The sequence below is a fragment of the Peromyscus californicus genome, unplaced genomic scaffold (assembly GCF_007827085.1).
Source record: "Peromyscus californicus insignis strain IS unplaced genomic scaffold, ASM782708v3 Scaffold_6__1_contigs__length_162567912, whole genome shotgun sequence".
Taxonomy (NCBI): Eukaryota; Metazoa; Chordata; class Mammalia; order Rodentia; family Cricetidae; genus Peromyscus; species Peromyscus californicus.
Genome location: NW_026294584.1, coordinates 155718514 through 155735674, shown reverse-complemented (window position 1 = coordinate 155735674; position 17161 = coordinate 155718514). Strand labels below are relative to the sequence as shown.

General features: G+C 40.7%; 1 long non-coding RNA gene across 1 annotated transcript in view; it reads right to left on the bottom strand.

The window, feature by feature from the left end:
- Nucleotides 1-17161, bottom strand: part of LOC128099972 (uncharacterized) — a 75446-nt gene that overhangs the window by 43700 nt on the left and 14585 nt on the right. Inside the window, exon 2 of the long non-coding RNA XR_008214628.1 lies at nt 7623-7702. This is a non-coding gene — a long non-coding RNA (uncharacterized LOC128099972). The remainder of the gene's footprint in view (nt 1-7622; nt 7703-17161) is intronic.

The window sequence follows — 17161 nt, the reverse complement described above, 5'->3', positions numbered from 1 at the left end:
TAAAAGTGTACATTTTCAGGGGAAAAAAAGGACCAGACACCAATGAAAATAAGTAGCTCAGTGATTCAGCCTCTCAGAATGCCTCTGTTGTTATTTCCTCAAAATTCTGCATCCAGAACAACTTCAAAGCTGCTAGCTGAGAGGATCCAGCCTCACATGCTACTCCAACTAGACTTCAGATAAGCTCTATACTTTCCCATGACATAGAAATTAAACAAAAATAATACACCTAGCTCTCCCAGGACTTGAGCATTATTCCAATCTTCTCAGGGTCCTCTAAAGATGCTGTCACTCCTCCAGACAACAGGAAGCAGTATAGAGAACATGGCACTCACATTCCAAGAGGTGTAGTGGGTGGTTTTGGCTCATTCAACAGATTATGGATGTTTATCATCATTGGGGGAGGGAGGTTGCTAAAAGCTGTTGTTGGTCGTGTTCAGGAAAAAAGTTGAACAGAGGAGATTAGATTCAGGGATCTCTTACTGAAGGAAAAAGGGGAGATATAGTACTGAAATGATGAAATAAAATAGTGGATTGTTGACTCTACTTGTAAACAACCACTAATTTCAAGTATTTTACATTGGTGTGGATTTTTGTATATTGATACAAATTTAAGGTTATTTTTGTTATACTGTATATATGTTTCTATTCTTGTTTAAGGTATTGTATCTATGCAGCTCATTTCAAGATGCAATGTAAAGTTCTAGTCCTTGAAAGCCATTTAGGTTAATTAAGAAATACAGGTTAGTAGTTAGTCATCTATAATAATCAAACTTGTGGTCATGTTAGATATATTTTCAAGATCAAACAGAGATATATTTTAAATAGATAGATGGTCTTCAAATATTTAAAAGACCTACATAATATGGCATTTAAAGTGTTTTAATAGCATTAGACTTTTCATGACAGTGAGACATGTCTGCTCATGGCAGCACCATTTACTTCAAAAAAAAGATGATAGGCATCAAAGAGCCTGCATACAGAGTTTGCTTTCTATGTGGCAAAGCTATTCATTTGGGCAAGGAACTGCCCTGGCCTCAACTGCTGACAGTATGCTGTCCAAACTTGACAAGCAGGACATAAAAGAAAATGACTACAGTCCTTCAAAATTCCTGCTTCACTGAAAAGTCTGTCAGATATTCAACACCTGTAGGCTGAAGATAGATGCCCAACATTGCAGAAGAATGTTGGGTGACTGTCCAGGTAACCAGCTGTCTCTGTCATTTCTATAGGTTTGGAAGTTGCTTGCTCTGCACTTTCTGTTTACTCAGGTAACATTATATCCTTCTTGGGTCCCTGATAGAGTTGAAGAAGTAGTTATAGTTACAGTTTTCCTTGTTACCAAATTAAAAAAAAAGAAACTTACATAAGAGATTTAAAGTTTATAAGGTTGAGAAACGTAAAAGCTTAAGTTCTTTATCTAAGAATATATTTGTAGGTTTAAAAAGATATTTTTAGGATGGTAATACAAGTTATGATAGATAATGGTTTAGGTATAAAAATTGAACTCACTAAGATAGGATAAATAATACAGTACTTTCTCCAAATATGCCAAATACAAATGGACTGGACATTGAGAACTTAATTCTTAACTGATAATTGTTGTTGTTGTATATAGTTTTTCTGTTAGAGCTAAAAATCTTTCCTTTTTAATTAGACAAAAGGGGGAAATGTTACAGAATATTTGCTTACACTGTGTAAAGATGTGTCACTGTGATTGGTTTAATAAAGACCTGTATAGTCAATAGCTAGGCAGGAGAAAATAGGAGGGACTTCTGGGCAAAGAGAGGAACTGTAGATAAATCTAGGCACACAAGAGAGTTGTCAGTCAGTGCAGGAGAAGCCGTAAGGGCAGTACAGAAAGGAGTAACGAGCCATGTACCAGAATGTCAATTTAAAAATATGGGTTAATTTAAGTTATAAGAATTAGTTAGGAACAAGCCTAAGCTAAGGCCGAGCATTCATATTTAATAAGTCTACGTGCCATTATTGGGGAACTGGCAGTACAGAGAAAGACTCACTACAGTTATGGTATTTTTTTTCTAGGTTACTTTTGGGTAAATTCAGAAAAACATATGAATTTTAGTGCTCAACAAAATGAGCTTACCAAATTGCACATGATATTTAATAAAACTTTCAATATAAATACTATTTCTACCAGTCAGAAGTTTCCTTCAAACCCCTACCCAGTCAAGCCCATCTACTTTGAAGGCAACCTTCTGTTTTTTTCTTCCTGTCTCTTTTCTCCCTTTCTTTCCTTTCCTCTCTTTCTCCCTCCCTCCATTTCTCCATCCATTCCCTCTATCCTTCCATTCTTTCCTAACTTCCTCATAATCTAGCTCACTTCATTATAGTACTTTGTACTAATGGATTCATTGCATTTACTTTTCCTGTGTCTTCTTTCTCTTGGCATAAGACACATGAGATACATCACCTTGTTACAATTGTCAGTAGTTCCATATTTTTATGAACAAGTAATATATTGTTTTATACAGTGCTTTAAAGTGGCTATACCAAACCTTTCTATTCATTATGATTTAAATTAGAATTTGAGCTATTTCTGGTTTGAAGATGTTGGGGAAAAATCATGAGGAATCATTCTGAATAGCTGTTGCTTCTGCTCATGTGTTTCTCATTTCATTAAGCATAAGGCTTAGGAGTGGAATGCTAGGTTATATACTCAGTCCGTGTTTACCTTTATAAAAACTGGCAAAATTTCTCACTGACTGGTTGTGCCATTTTTATGGCATCTAGTGACATATAAGAACTCAAGTTGTGGGGCTAGAGAGATATCTCAATGATAAGAGCTCTTACTATTCTTGCAGAGGGCCTGGGTTTGGTTCCCAGCACCTACATGGCAGCTCACACGTGTCTGTAACTTCAACTCCAAGGGATCAGATGCCCTCTTCTGGCTTCTGTTGGCTCCTGCATGCATGTGGTGGACATAAACTCACAAACATACACATAAAAGGAAATAAATAAAATTCTTAAATGTGCTCATTTCCCCATATTTAGACAATTATTAGTGGCATTGGTATCTTCAATTTTAACTATTCTAGGGGGCATAATGGGCTCTCACTGACTGTTTAGTTTGCATTTCCCCGATGATTAAGAATGCTGAGAGACTTCTCATACATTTAGTTGCTGCTTGTCTATCTTCCCTCTGCAATATCTATGGTTTTCACTATTTTCAAATCATGTGTTTTTATAGGTTTCATATGTTCTGAATAGAAATTTTTAGTATTCTGGGACTCATCTAATCTTCTTTTTGTGATCAGATGTTAATTTTAATTATTAATTCTTTAACTGTGGGGTTATTGTTTCATGTGTCTAGTCTATGTTTTATTTTATTTGTTGTAATTTTATGGTGGGGTAGTGTATGTATATAATGTGTTTATCTAATTCAAGGCACATACATGCAACAGCATGTGTGTAGAGTCAGAAAATGACTTGTGAACATCACTTTTCTCTTTCCATCATCTCTCCTTCCACCATGAGTTCCATGGATCAAATTCTGGTCATCAGGCTTGTGTAACAAGTACTTTTACTTTCTGAGATACCTCACCGGTTCTATGTGTCTTACCTATGAAATCTTGGCTTATAACAAGGTTCTGAAAATAGTACCCTATGTTTTCTTCCAGGAGGTTTAATTTTTCTATTTTTAACAATAACTCCTATGGGCACTTGGATTACTTCTGTGATACCATGGCACATAAATGAAAGCCAACTTTCATGTAGTTTTAAGTTCAGCACTGGTGTTAACATGATTTTTTTTACTGCTTCTTTCATTAGTACCTTTGTCAAAAATAAATTTGCTCCATCTCTGGACTCTTCAAACTACTTTATGAATATGCTTTAGGTATGAACCAGTGACACATTGCCCAAATGGAATAGCTTAACAGTTTTTTGCTTTTAACTAAGTAATAGAATTACTCCACATTTGTTTTTTCCTTCAATATGTTTTGAGTTTTCTGGAAGGAACATTTACAGTTCTATACATAGTTTATAATCATCATTTCAACTTTTATTTTAAAGCTTGTTGGTACTGGATTGATTCTTCAAATGGAGAAGTATAAAAAGTTGACCATTACTGCAGGCTTCAACTAATTTAGACAATCCATCTCTCCAGAAGCAGCAATGCTGGAGACATCATGTTACCTGATCTCAAACTGTGCTACAGAACCCAAGTAACAAAGGAAAATGTGGTACAGGCACACAAATAAATACAGACACATATGGGATGGAGTAGAAGACCCAGAAATTCTACCACATGGTAAGTCCACCTTATTGTTGACAAAGGATCAAAAACAAGCATTGGAAAATAATGCAGCATCTTTAAATATAGTTCTTAAAAAACTAGATATCCTCATGCAGAAGATGAGATTTAATCCGTATCTCTCATCCTGTACAAGCATCCATTTAAAATGGAACAAAGACCTTAATGTAAATCCTTAAACCTTAAAACTGCTAGAAGAAACTACTTCAAGACATGGGCTTAAAAAAAGACTCTCTATAAAAATGCTACAATACCTCAAAAGATGAAGTTACCCAATTTTAGCAGTGTTTTCCAAATACAAGTGTAGTCTGTCAATGGACTTCTGTTTGTATATTTATTTTCTTATTTTGGTCATTTTCATTGGTATTTCTAAGGTAGAAATGTGCAATTAAATTTCAAAATATTTTTAAGATAATCATTTAAAACTACAATTGTCTGTGCCCATATCACTTTAGTTATGTATCACAGAATTTGATAATTTATATTTTTATACTTATTACATTGTTAAGATTTCTAACTCCCATGTGCTGTTTCCTTTGATCTATGGTTTATTTAGCCATGTGGTATTTAATTTCCAAGTATTTAGGACTTTTTTTGATACTAATACTGATGTCTAGTCTGTTGTAGTTCAAACATTTAAGTGTGTTAAAATATATTGACAATTGTTTTTATAACTCAGAATAAAATATACACTATTGAACAGACTTTGTGTTATAGAAAGGAATGTAAAGCTATTGTTGTTAAATTAATTATTATATAAATGCCAGTTAAGGTAAAGTGGTTGACAATGCTTTCAGAGTTTTCTTATTGGTTAGTGAGTGTGGAGGGGGGGGAGTATGTGAACTTATCAGTTATTGAGAGCAAAGTGCTGAAATTTTCAGTTATGATGCAATTTGTTCCTGTTTCTCCCTCTCATTGTCTAAGTGCAGGTTTCATATCGTGACCATAATTGTTACAACTGGTGTGTCTTCTCAATAAATTGAAAGTTGCCTTTTAGTGTTCTAAATCGTCTTTCATGTGTTTGGGGGTCTGGTCATTGTTTTGGATTTTTGTCTCTTCCACTCTTTCACATGGGACAATTGACAATCATCGACCTCCATGTTCAGTGACCTTTGCTGCCACTTTGAATGACTATTGAGCTGACCTAGTGGTCTCTCAGTGCTGTTTTATTGTAGATGTAAAATATAAGGAATCCAATATATTTTGATAAACATGGTGACAGTTACAATACGTAACTGTCATCTTGCATAGTTGCCTGTTTTTGTGCATAGTAAGAGAATCTAAAAATGGATCCCAGAGGAAACATGAGGAAAATTTTAATAAAGTTTGAGAGGAATAACAATAGGCTAGGCAAGCTGAAAAGTCTCAGAAGCTATGAAGAGAAAGAGGGAATGGAGAAAAAAAGGCATGTTTTTTCAAATTTAGGAATGGAAATCTAAGAAACAGTGTGAAAGTCCCATGTCTGGAAAAGCATGCCTTTGAATGGTGTCAGAGTTGAAAGGGTACCCCATTCCAGAGTCTGCTATCACAGGTCGAAAGGTTACACCACAGACACATGGTTAAAATTGAAGTAGAGACAGTTTATTAAGAAAGGGAAAGAACTCTCAAGAATGGGAGTGGTCTGGAGAGCTTAGGTAGGAGCCAAAAGTAATAGGTCGTGAGGTGTACAGCCCTTTATGAGCCTCTCCCCTGCATATAGCGTGGGCTTTTGGAGCATGCTCTGCTGTGGGATGCTCTGTATGTTAAATGTGTTGCTCTGATTGGTTAATAAATAAAACACTGATTGGCCAGTAGCCAGGCAGGCAGTATAGGCGGGACAAGGAGAGAGGAGAATGCTGGGAAGTGGAAGGCTGAGTCAGAGAGACGCTGCCAGCCACTGCCATGACAAGCAACATATAAAAGATACCGGTAAGCCACAAGCCATGTGGCAACTTATAGATTAATAGAAATGGGTTAATTTAAGATATAAGAACTAGATAACAAGAAGCCTGCTGCGGCCATACAGTTTATAAGCAATATAAGTCTCTGTGTGTTTACTTAGTTGGCTGAGCAGCTGTGGGACTGGCAGGTGAGAGAGATTTGTCCTGACCGTGGGCCAGGCAGGACTGGAAAATTCTAGCTACAATGCTCTGTTCCTTAAATGAAGCCCAAGTGAAGGACTTCTCACACACATTAGTCTTGATGTTTTAGCCTTCAGCCTCTATTCTCCTGTCACTATGGAAGTAGAAGGCCCTCAGAGCAAGCATGGCCCTGTCCCCTGTAGGCTGGAGTGGAGTATGAGCAAAAGATGTTACATGATAAGCAAGCAGGACTCTAGAAAGGTACAGATTATGGTAAGTGCTGTGAGGGAAAGAAAGAGTTCTGAAAGAGAAGACATCTACTGATCAAAGTTTTCTAAGTTTCTTGTCATCTCTCTGATGACACCTGGTAGATGAAGGGGATGGTGACAAGATACAAATTGTCACCAAGCACATGAAATGTCCTGCACAAAATTCCCTAGGCTGCAAGAACTCAAAGACAACCACTACCACCCCCGCCCCCCCCAAAGAAAAGAACAGAAAGACCTCAGTTCACGTAGGGTTAGTCTGAAAAGTAGCAAGGAGTGGACATTAGTTCTGGCTAGCCTCAATTTACAATATGTTACTCCTCCATTTTCAGTCAGTTCTTCCTACTTTTGTTTCATGTGTCTCCCTCTCTACCTTTTAAGAAGGTGCTAGGGATTGAAATGCTCAAACTCACTGAGCCAATCCCCTGGCAACCAAGCATGATGTCTCGAGAATCAGGATGCTAGTTCAAAGTCTCTTTCTCACCTATCTCTCTTTACAGCAACAATGCAAACTCAAACATAGATGCAGCCCTAGTTGGACAGCCTTGAATAGTCTGCAGGTTCATATGGTGTTTGTTATGAATTAACGGAAGACATGAGCAACAAACATCTCCCCACCCCAGATAGAGCACTAACAATAGACTAAAGAAGTTATTTTACCCAAGACTTCCTTGGTGAGCCAATGAGTTTATTGGACTTAGCTATAGGAACAAAGGGCAGGGGTTGCTAACAGGAACATAAATGGCCTAGAAACAGCTGCATCACAATAAAATCCACTCCATTGTGGGTGACAGCCTCACAGAAGTTGCATCATGGAGTCCCCCCTTCAGTTAAACTTTCCTCACCATATTCTCTAGCGACCACCAAGGCCACAAGTAGCTGGGGATGGGGTGGGTGGGGTGCATGTGCAGTAAGTGGTCCATGGTGAGAGTCTGACTACCCTTCCTTCGTCATCTCTAGTACTAGCTGACACCAGCTCCATCATTAGTACATTATCCATCAGTATCTTGTTCTGCTTACCCTGTTGTCATGATGATGGACCACGCATTCTGCAGGCCTTCACAACTTCAATTCCATTATGACTGCTGATCAAGTTGCACCTGGAAGAAATATATATTCCTCAAGACAAGGCCTAGACAGAGCTCCAGGTCCAGTGTGGGGATGGGGATCTAATTTTCAACAGATAGGCATGGGTAGTGATTCTCCCTACTAATACACAGACTGTAAGAGTTCAGCTTTGGTTTTTAAAAGGCTAAGGGAAAAGCAGATTTAAAGTATTGAAAGGCAAGTCCTGCTACCCATGGGTGCGGTGACTGGTGGGCTGGGCCGTGGCTGGCATGGCGAGGTGACTGAAGTACATTAAAAGAGAAGAAGAAAAAAATCCAGTCAATACAAGAATGATAGTCCAGGGAAAGAGAAAGTACCCCCAACCCAAGCTCCTTTAGCATTACTACTGCACACACAGGAACACATCAAGGCAGGTAGAGACCACCATATCCACTTAGATAGTAACAACCAATTATAGGCAAGAAGGAGGGCCAGAAGGTAGGAGCCTTAATTATGTGCTAGGCATTGTTGCCAAACTCCAGAAGTGAAATAAACATGACCATGACCTCAAAAAGGAGATGAAAGCTATCAATCAATAATGACGACAGTTCTGAAATTTAAACTGTGATATGAAGAACCTGACAGTCCAAAGCATTGTGTGGCTTTGGGCATGTTAATCTCTATGAATTATAATCTCCTTCTTTGGCTGTTGGTTGCTATAGTAATTAAATAAGACAATGTATGAAAATGTCTTGGCGTATCTGTGCCTTGTAATAGACTTGGTTACCATTGAGAAGAATGAGAGTTTTGCAGTTGTCCAGGCCATGGCTTGTTGTTTGTTTTTTTTTTTTTACTCTTTTGGGGGGCCCACCACCCAGTTCCCAAATAAATCACAACCAGAGGCTTATTCTTACTTATGAATGCCTGGCCTTAGCTTGGCTTGCTTCTTGTGAGTTTTCCTTAACTTAACTTATCCCACCTACCTTTTGCCTCTGGGCTTTTCCCATTCTGTAAATCTTACTCTTACTGTGTAGGCTTGCTGTGTAGCTGGGCAGCTGTCCCCTGGAGTCCTCCTCTTTCTATTGATACTAGAGCTCACCTCCCGGATTTCTCCTTCTATATATTCTCTTGCCTGCCATCCCCACCTATCCTTTCTCCTGCCTTGCTAATGGCTGTTCAGCTCTTTATTAGACCATCAGGTGTTCTAGACAGGCACAGTATCACAGGTTCACAGAGTTAAACAAATGCAACATGAGCAAAAGTAACACCCCTTAAACTAACACTCCTGAACAGAGGCACCATCTTTTGTGCATTGCTCTTGGAACACTGCTGAGAGCCCTCCTTGGTTTTGTCTGTGGAAATGCAGATTGCACAAGTGTTAAGGGATCCAGCCACAGGCTCAGATTTCCTGGCAGACACCTCATCCTTCCCCTAACCTAGTGCAACACTAGGAAATGGGTGCACACCCAGATCTGTGCACAGCTCTAGGGGTTTCAGAGCTTGTCAAGTAACCAAGTAAAATTTAATAATGACAGCTTCTGTTCTGCATGCCTCTGACCCCAGGCATACAAGGACTGTTAACATACTGTACACGGACTTCCTGAAAGTGTTCCGAGTCACAAAATTAAGCTTACGGGAACAAGGTATTTAAAAACCATTGAAAGCAAACGTTGAAGGGCCTTTTAAGATTCGGTATGGATTTTCCCACATACATTATTTGGTAAATGGGAAATTGTCAACACTTCTCAGTGTGTCTCATGGGAAATCCTCCCATTGCATATGATTTTGATCACTTCATGTTAAACAAATGAAATAAACTCTATACTTCTGTCAGTGTGCATTATATTTAAGCATATATGGCTTCCTTGACCTACCTTTAGCTTCTCTTCAAATACAAATTGCAGAAAGTGTAATGTGACTACAATGTGTCAGTCATAACACACTGGCTGTGAGGGTACAACCAGCTTCTAGAAACCACACCAGGGACAAAAAGCACAAACATCTCCACAAAAGAAATTTGGCATTAACAAAAAGTAGGTAACAATTGTCTTCGGAAAAGTAGGCCTTAGCTAAAAGTACTCACCATTACTAAATAAATGCAGAACCTACTACAAGGTTTGACACGCGTGGGTACTTCTCTTGGTAGATCTCAGTATTAGTTCCTCCGGTCCTTGCTTGTCGCAAAAGCAGTTATTTGAAGGAGAAGTTTAGAGTTCAAGGGGACAATTTCGCGTGGTGAAAAAGCATGGTAGAAGTTGGTTCTAGCTGTGACAAAGGGCACCTGAAGCCACTGCTCATGTTACAGTCACAGTCAGGAAGCAGAAAGTGGTGAGTGTCGGTCCTCAGTTGACTCCCTCCACTTTCTCTCTGATTCATCCCGGGACTCCAGCCTCCACGGGACAGCGCTGCTCACAGTTAGGGTACATCTCCGTTCCTCAGTTAACCCACTCAGCAACAGCCCTCACAGACAAAGCCAGAGCTGTGTCTCCTAGGTGATTCAAGGCAAGTCGGGTTGGCAAAAAGAAGTAACCATCCATCACAGGCCAAGCTACTCCTGTGTTAATTAACTCTCCGTCATTGTGGCAAGCTGACTGAAAACAATCAACTTAAAGATTTATTTTGCTTGTGGCTTCAGAGATTTCTATCCATAGTGCCTTCATTCTGTTATGTTGAGTCTTGGAATAAGACCACCACAGCAGCAGGAGCATGGGGTGGAAGAGACTGCTTACCTCATTTCACCTGGGAAGGAAGGAGGTGAGGGACTGGGACAAGATACCTCAGCATAGTCTCCAGCAACCTATTCCTTTCAGCTAGGCCCTCCTTGCTAATAGACTAATCAGCTACCAGTGCACCCACATGTCTCTTCGTAAAGTCAGAGCCCTCGTGACCCAACCCCATTCAAGGCTCCAGCTCTGAACATTGCTGCATTGAAAATCATGACTTGAGGGAAATTTCAAAACTACTAACACTCTGGTCACAGATCCAAATGCCTGCATTGTTTAGCTTATGTGGATAGCTTTGTTAATATTTATCCTCATATTGCTGGATTCTCCAGAAAAATCCAAAGCATTCTTTTGAAATCAAAAGTTTTTGGAGGAAATAGTTTTTAAACCCAAAAGCAGAGCCTCTTCAAACCTTCTTTGTGGGAAGTTATCCTTACAAATAGCTTCACACTTGTGGTGCCTTTCTTGGGGACCCGGAACTCACAATCACTTCTTTGTTACACAAAGGTGGATTTTTTTTTCCACTGAAATTCCCTTTGAATTTAAACTTCTGTACAATATAACTGCCTACAAGGTAAATCATTAGCCTATGGGAAAGGATTACACAGAGTAGGCTCTGTGTCGTGATGTGTGTAGATGAGGCTCTGTATTAGGATGTGTGCAGACAGGCTCTGTATCATACGTGTGCAGACAAGCTCTGTGTAGGGATGCAGACAGAGTAGGCTCTGTGTTGGGATGTGTGCAGACAGGCTCTGTACCATACATGTGCAGATAAGCTCTGTGTTGGGATGCAGACAGAATAGGCTCTGTGTTGGGATGTGTGCAGTTGAGGTTTGGTATCAGGATGTGCTCACTAACCATGCAGGGAGAAGAGGAACATGGCTTCTTATTGCTTGTAAAGGCAAGAAACATGCCTTCCTACCCTCTTCTTTCTTCTATTTGGTGAACAATTAAACTCATTCATTGACTAATTTCCTAAGGTGGATTATTTAGGGACATTTATTAATGGTAATCAATCTGGTTAATAGAATATCCTGTAAACCAGGTGCCATGTTTGGCCAATAAATAGAAAATCAGTACAGCCAGAAAGCACAAACTGCATGAACTTACAGAATTCCTGTACAATGTCCAGATGTATAAGCCATTTTTTTTCTTTGACAACATAAAAGAATGAAAGAAAAAGAGAGAAGGGCACCCAAAAAACAAAGATATTAAAAATTCTGCCCTCCAACAAATCTGTCTGAGGCACAAAAGTTAAGTAGCTTGCAAGGCTGTTTGATTTTGTTCATATTTATATCATTAATAATAAATGTGGTTGTGAGAATCACATGGGCTTTTCCTTTCTCAGAACTCCAGTTACCTGGGGCCTGTGCACAGAACACAGGAAGGTATTTGGTTTTCCCTCATGTTGAATGGCAGCTGAGCGTTTGGCCAAGCTTTGTGGAGCACTTGCATGAGGTGATCATCAGGGCAAGCTGACCCTTTGCCCTCAGTCACCAGCCCACCACACTGCAGGGGGAGACCTGAAATCTCCAGATTTTCTTCAGAAAAGCTCCTGTGGATAGAAACTCCCTCAAAGCACTCTATGAAGGGCCGCCTCTCAATAGCCCTCCAGTTGTGAAGAGAGTGGAATGAGTAATAGATTCCTGAGCTTGTATTTCTCTCTTCCGTATTATAATATCTCAGAGAAACTCTGATTTAGACAAACTGGCTCCTGTTCTGAAGATCTGCTTTTAGTTTTAATCCAGCTTTTCAGTCAGACTTCACTATTGGTGGGAAGGCACTGCTGCTAGCCAGGGCTGAACGTAAGATTCCATTAGGGAAGTGGCAAAGCGTTGGTAAGTCAAGTCCGTGAGGCCTGTGGCAGTAACTTACTCTGTCTGTGGTTTCTACTTTGTCAGACTCTGTGGAGCCATGAATCTATCTTGTCCTTAAAAAACTGAAAGAGGGGGCTTTTAAAATAAATGTAATGCTAAATTTATGTGCCCCGGGAGCAGCGTATCAAGGCCCCGGGCTGATTAGACACAGATGTGTGTAACAATGTCCGTGTTATGGGCCAACTGCAGGTGTGGGAATTGATCCTTCCCTGGGACCCTCAGCAATCAGCCCAGTGGTTTCCCCTGGCTCTCAGTTTGGAGTTTTCAATTAATACTACAATGGTATTGTTGTTCTCCTGTATTAGATCATATGTCATGTAAATGAACTTGAATATACAGTTAAACCTGACAAGGTGATTTAGGCCAAGAATACATGTGTTCATTATTATAACTTGATTGAGGTTAAATAATAATAATAAAAAAAGCCCTGACATGCTATAACATTTTTATTATTTGGCTTATCAGTGGATTTTCACATTATGCTTTCATAAAACAAAATGTCATTTATAGTGGGGTGAGACGCTTATGAAAAGTGAGACACACACCGACTCGTAAATGACTGATATGATTAATCCCAGATTGGACAGTTTGATACGGCCAGCACGGCACCTGGAAGCTCTCTCTGTTGCTTTTTTGATTTTTTTTTCAACTTGGTTTCTTCTATTTTCCAAACTTCATGCTTCTTTATCTTCTCCCTTCACATACATAAGCAGTACCCACATAATCACCCCCATTGGATAAGCATGGTGGTTGTATTTGGGATGGCTCTAAAATATCACTTGCTTTCAAGCAATGAATCTAGGCCCTCAGTAGCGAGGACCACATTCCACTGTCCTCAGGGTGTCGTGATGTGTGGGAGAGTAGCCGGCTCACTAAAGCATCACCTGACAGCTGCCATCTCTCTGAATTAGACTCTGAGCTTATCGGGACAGGAAACTTATCTGTAGCGTATAAGTGCCACAGGCACTGACTGTCCCATGAATAAAGGCCAATAAAAACATTTTGTACTTTACCCCAGAACATTCACAACTCTCATTAATGCCGGTGGACTGTGCACCGCATGGAGCTCTCAGTGTTACAGCTGCGTGTGCTGCCGCAATCTCAGAGAGCAGACCACACTGTCAAGTCAGTTCAGTAAGATGGACTCTAGGATGCTGGCGCCTAGGGAAAGCTTTATGTCTGGTGACTGTGTGCATTGCAAACACAAGGAAAGAAAGGGCTCATTTGTTCTGATAGTGTTAATAAGCTACATTGCATGGATTAACTACAGTCTTCACAACGTGGTGCAGCGATGGCTCAGAGTAACTCATATGGATGAAGGAGAAGTAACAGGGAAGACGAAGTTAGTCCCGAGACTGACACCTGAGCCGCTCTGTAAAAGCCCAGATATGGAAAATGGCATGAGAGCTCATGCACATGTGTGTGCAGCAGTGACTGTTGGAATATATGAACATTTCACTGTAGCTACAAACATTGATGCAGGCTATAATTACAAATACTCTGATGAATGACCAGGGAGGCTCAATGTACCCATCTGTAAAATAACCACAAAGGGAGGTGGGATGAATGAGGTCATAAGCTTAAAGGAATAAAGCACTGGCAAATCTGTGTGGTAAGTAGACAATGTGGTTTTTTCTAGCTCTTAGGCAGCCATGCTGAGCCTCTACGGGGCACCAAACACTGTGCAAAACCAGCTGGGTGCAAAGGTAACTAAGCACACAGTCAGTCCTTTTCTCAAAAGATGGTGGTGCCGAAATCTAAGTTCCAGAAACAAATCCACAAGTTCAACAACAGAGATACATGGACATAAAAAAAAAAAATGCACCAAAGAAGCTTGCTGCCAAATCCGGCAAGTTAAGTTTGATCCTGAGGACTCACACAGTAGATGGAGAGAATTACCTCTAAGAAGTTGTCCTCTAACCCTCACACAAGTGAAATGGCAGGCACAGTACACACACACACACACACACACACACACACACACACACACGCACGCACGCACACACACACGCACACGCACACGCACACGCACACACATTTTTTAAAAAGGTAACACTTTGTTTACAAAAGAAAAGTAGAACATTCACAAAGTTATGGAGCAAATTAAACACCAATGAGCATAACTTCAAAACTACCTCCTATATTCTTAATGCACAGGGTGCTCCAAGCTACAGGCAGCACTTAATAGTGAGAAGATACAGTTCAAATAAAGATATGGAGGTCACTGTCAGCACTAATGAAAATGAGTGAAAATACAGGACCTGCAAACTGAAGACATAGAACCACTAACACAAAATACATGTCTCATCCCTTACTCTTCCAGGATGCCCTGAATATGTTTAACATTAATTTTTTAACTTAATTTTTTTTGTTTTTCGAGACAGGGTTTCTCTATGTAGCTTTGCGCCTTTCCTGGATCTCGCTCTGTAGACCAGGCTGGCCTCAAATTAACTTAATTTTTAATCTAGATATACCCACGCAGCTCTTCCTAGAACCATATCACATGTTTATGGTCTATGGAACAGGATGCAACTTTCCCCATATACCATGACAAAATGAAGCTCCTTTTTGCCAAATATGTAGCAGCATTGTGAATACAATTATTCCACACTATATGACCCCCCCCCCATTGCTGTAATATACTCTCCTTCAACCAATGGTGTCCAAAAACATGAAGAAAATGAAAAGCAATGGTGTTATGGATGTGAATTACCATTCTAAACTTAATTTGCTGTGTCATCTGTCCTCCCACAGTCAGCTTCTAGAATCTAATGTGCCGTCTTAGCGCTGGAAATGTGACAAAGAAACTCTTTTTTAATTTTTGAGACCCAGTCTTACTATGTCAACCTAGCTAGCCTGAACCTCACTATTCAGACCAGGTCAGATTCAAACTCACAAAGATCCACTTGCCTCTATCTCCCACGTGCTAGAAGTAAAGGCTTGTACCACCATGCCCTAGCCCAATTTTTCTGTTACAAAGAAATCAAAGGGAAAATTGCCTATGACTAGTCAGTGTCATTTTTAAGCCACAGTGGTACCTTGGTATTTGAAAGGCAGATGTCAGGGGACTGGTTCCAGGACCTTCATGTATGCACACACCTACAGATAACCAAATCTGTTATCTAACAAAGTAGAGTGAGTGAGTATTATCTGTGCATATTTTTCTGTGTTCTCTGATTGGCATCTGGGTATAATACCTAACAGAGTCAAGGCTATGTGAGTAGTTTATAGAAAATGATGTTTCTGCACACTCATTACACATATAATTTTTTGGAGTCTGAAATACATCACCTTTGGATGAGAGTTCCTGACTGCACTTGCAAGGCAAAAGATAGAGGTGTTTGTCTCTGTTCCACACTAAGGAACATCAGGTGCAGAAGACATAGCCTGAGAAACACAGGCATATTTAGTAACATTGCATACAAGCCATTCCAACATTGTACCTTGCCCTATAAGAGAGGGTCTATCCATTCTGTGTCCCCGATGCTATATCTAGGGACAAACGGGAAATGTGACTTGTTTATTGCCATGTGGATCTTAAACTAAGAAACAACCACAATCTTAAATGCACTGTATTTGTTTAACTCATCACTAACTCTCATAAGCAGCAAGTGGATCCATCTGAGTAAGGCATTATGCTCCCTGTGGAGTAGTATAGAAAGGAGAACTAACCTTGTCTGTTCTAGGAGCCCCAGGAAGCTCTAAGTCTAGACAGGGACTCAGGAAAGGTCCACAGGGCAGCATCTCCTCCTTGAGCTATTTCCACAACAGCAATCTCTACCAAGGCCACACCCAGTCAACAGCAATCTCTACCAAGGCCACACCCAGTCAACAGCAATCTCTACCAAGGCCACACCCAGTCAACAGCAATCTCTACCAAGGCCACACCCAGTCAACAGCAATTGACCCTTTACATTTGAGCCTGTCACTACTGCCTCAGAACAAAGTCCTTCCTTTGTAACTGCCGTAGTCCTATTTCCTGATTCGCTACAACAAACACTGAAACCATTCACCCCCCCCCCCTGTAGTGCTCATCTCTTAACCTTTTTGTTCTCAGTGGCATAAGATACTGAAACTCTGCTAACCCCACCTTCCAAGGCTCCCCCAATCTGAGGACGAGCTTGCATCCCTCCTCCCTCCACTGGTTTTCCCCATCATTCTGTATTTCTGCCAAAGAGAACTAACTGCTGGCTTTTCCCTTAGCCTGTGTCATGTACTTCATGCCTTCCCATCTTTCATCTCCAGCTACCTCCGCCAGAAATCTGTCAGGTTCTGTGGGGTCACACAAGGTGGTACGATTTCTAGGCTTCACCTTCTTCCCCCACCTGGTGGCAGTGCCGTGGTGCAAGTGAGAAAAGAGCCAAGGAAGTGCAGAAGAAGTCTTCTGAGCCAACTCGCTGCCAGCCATTGCTTTCCCAAGCAATGCCTGAAAAGACTTGGCCACCGCGATGACTGTGAGTCAAAGAGGTTCCATTAAAGTCACAGGTGTTTCTGAGGCTGATCCAGTGGAGCCAAGAGGAAGGCACGAAGCTGGAAAGAAAGGCCTGCCACTTCTTTCCTCTTGCCTCTGAACGCCAAGACAAAAGTGGGAGCCATCTGGATGATTCGGGAGACACTGCACACTCTACCCCATGCATGTTTCTACCCATACCTTGCTCAACCATCGCTCCCTGCTGCAGGGTTGCTCACAGCAGGTCCCCTTCCCCTCCCCACACATGAGGCCTGCTTCTCCAAGCTCAAGACCTCATGGTAGCAATATCCTTAACGACTGGAATGCAGCTCAGTATGGAAGGCTGATGACAAAATGCCCTTCTGACTTCGCAGATGCCAAGTCACTGTGACTTTGACACTAGTGCAAGTGTGTTTTAGATTGTCCTGGGCCAGCAAGTTCTCTCAGCAAATAAGCATGGCT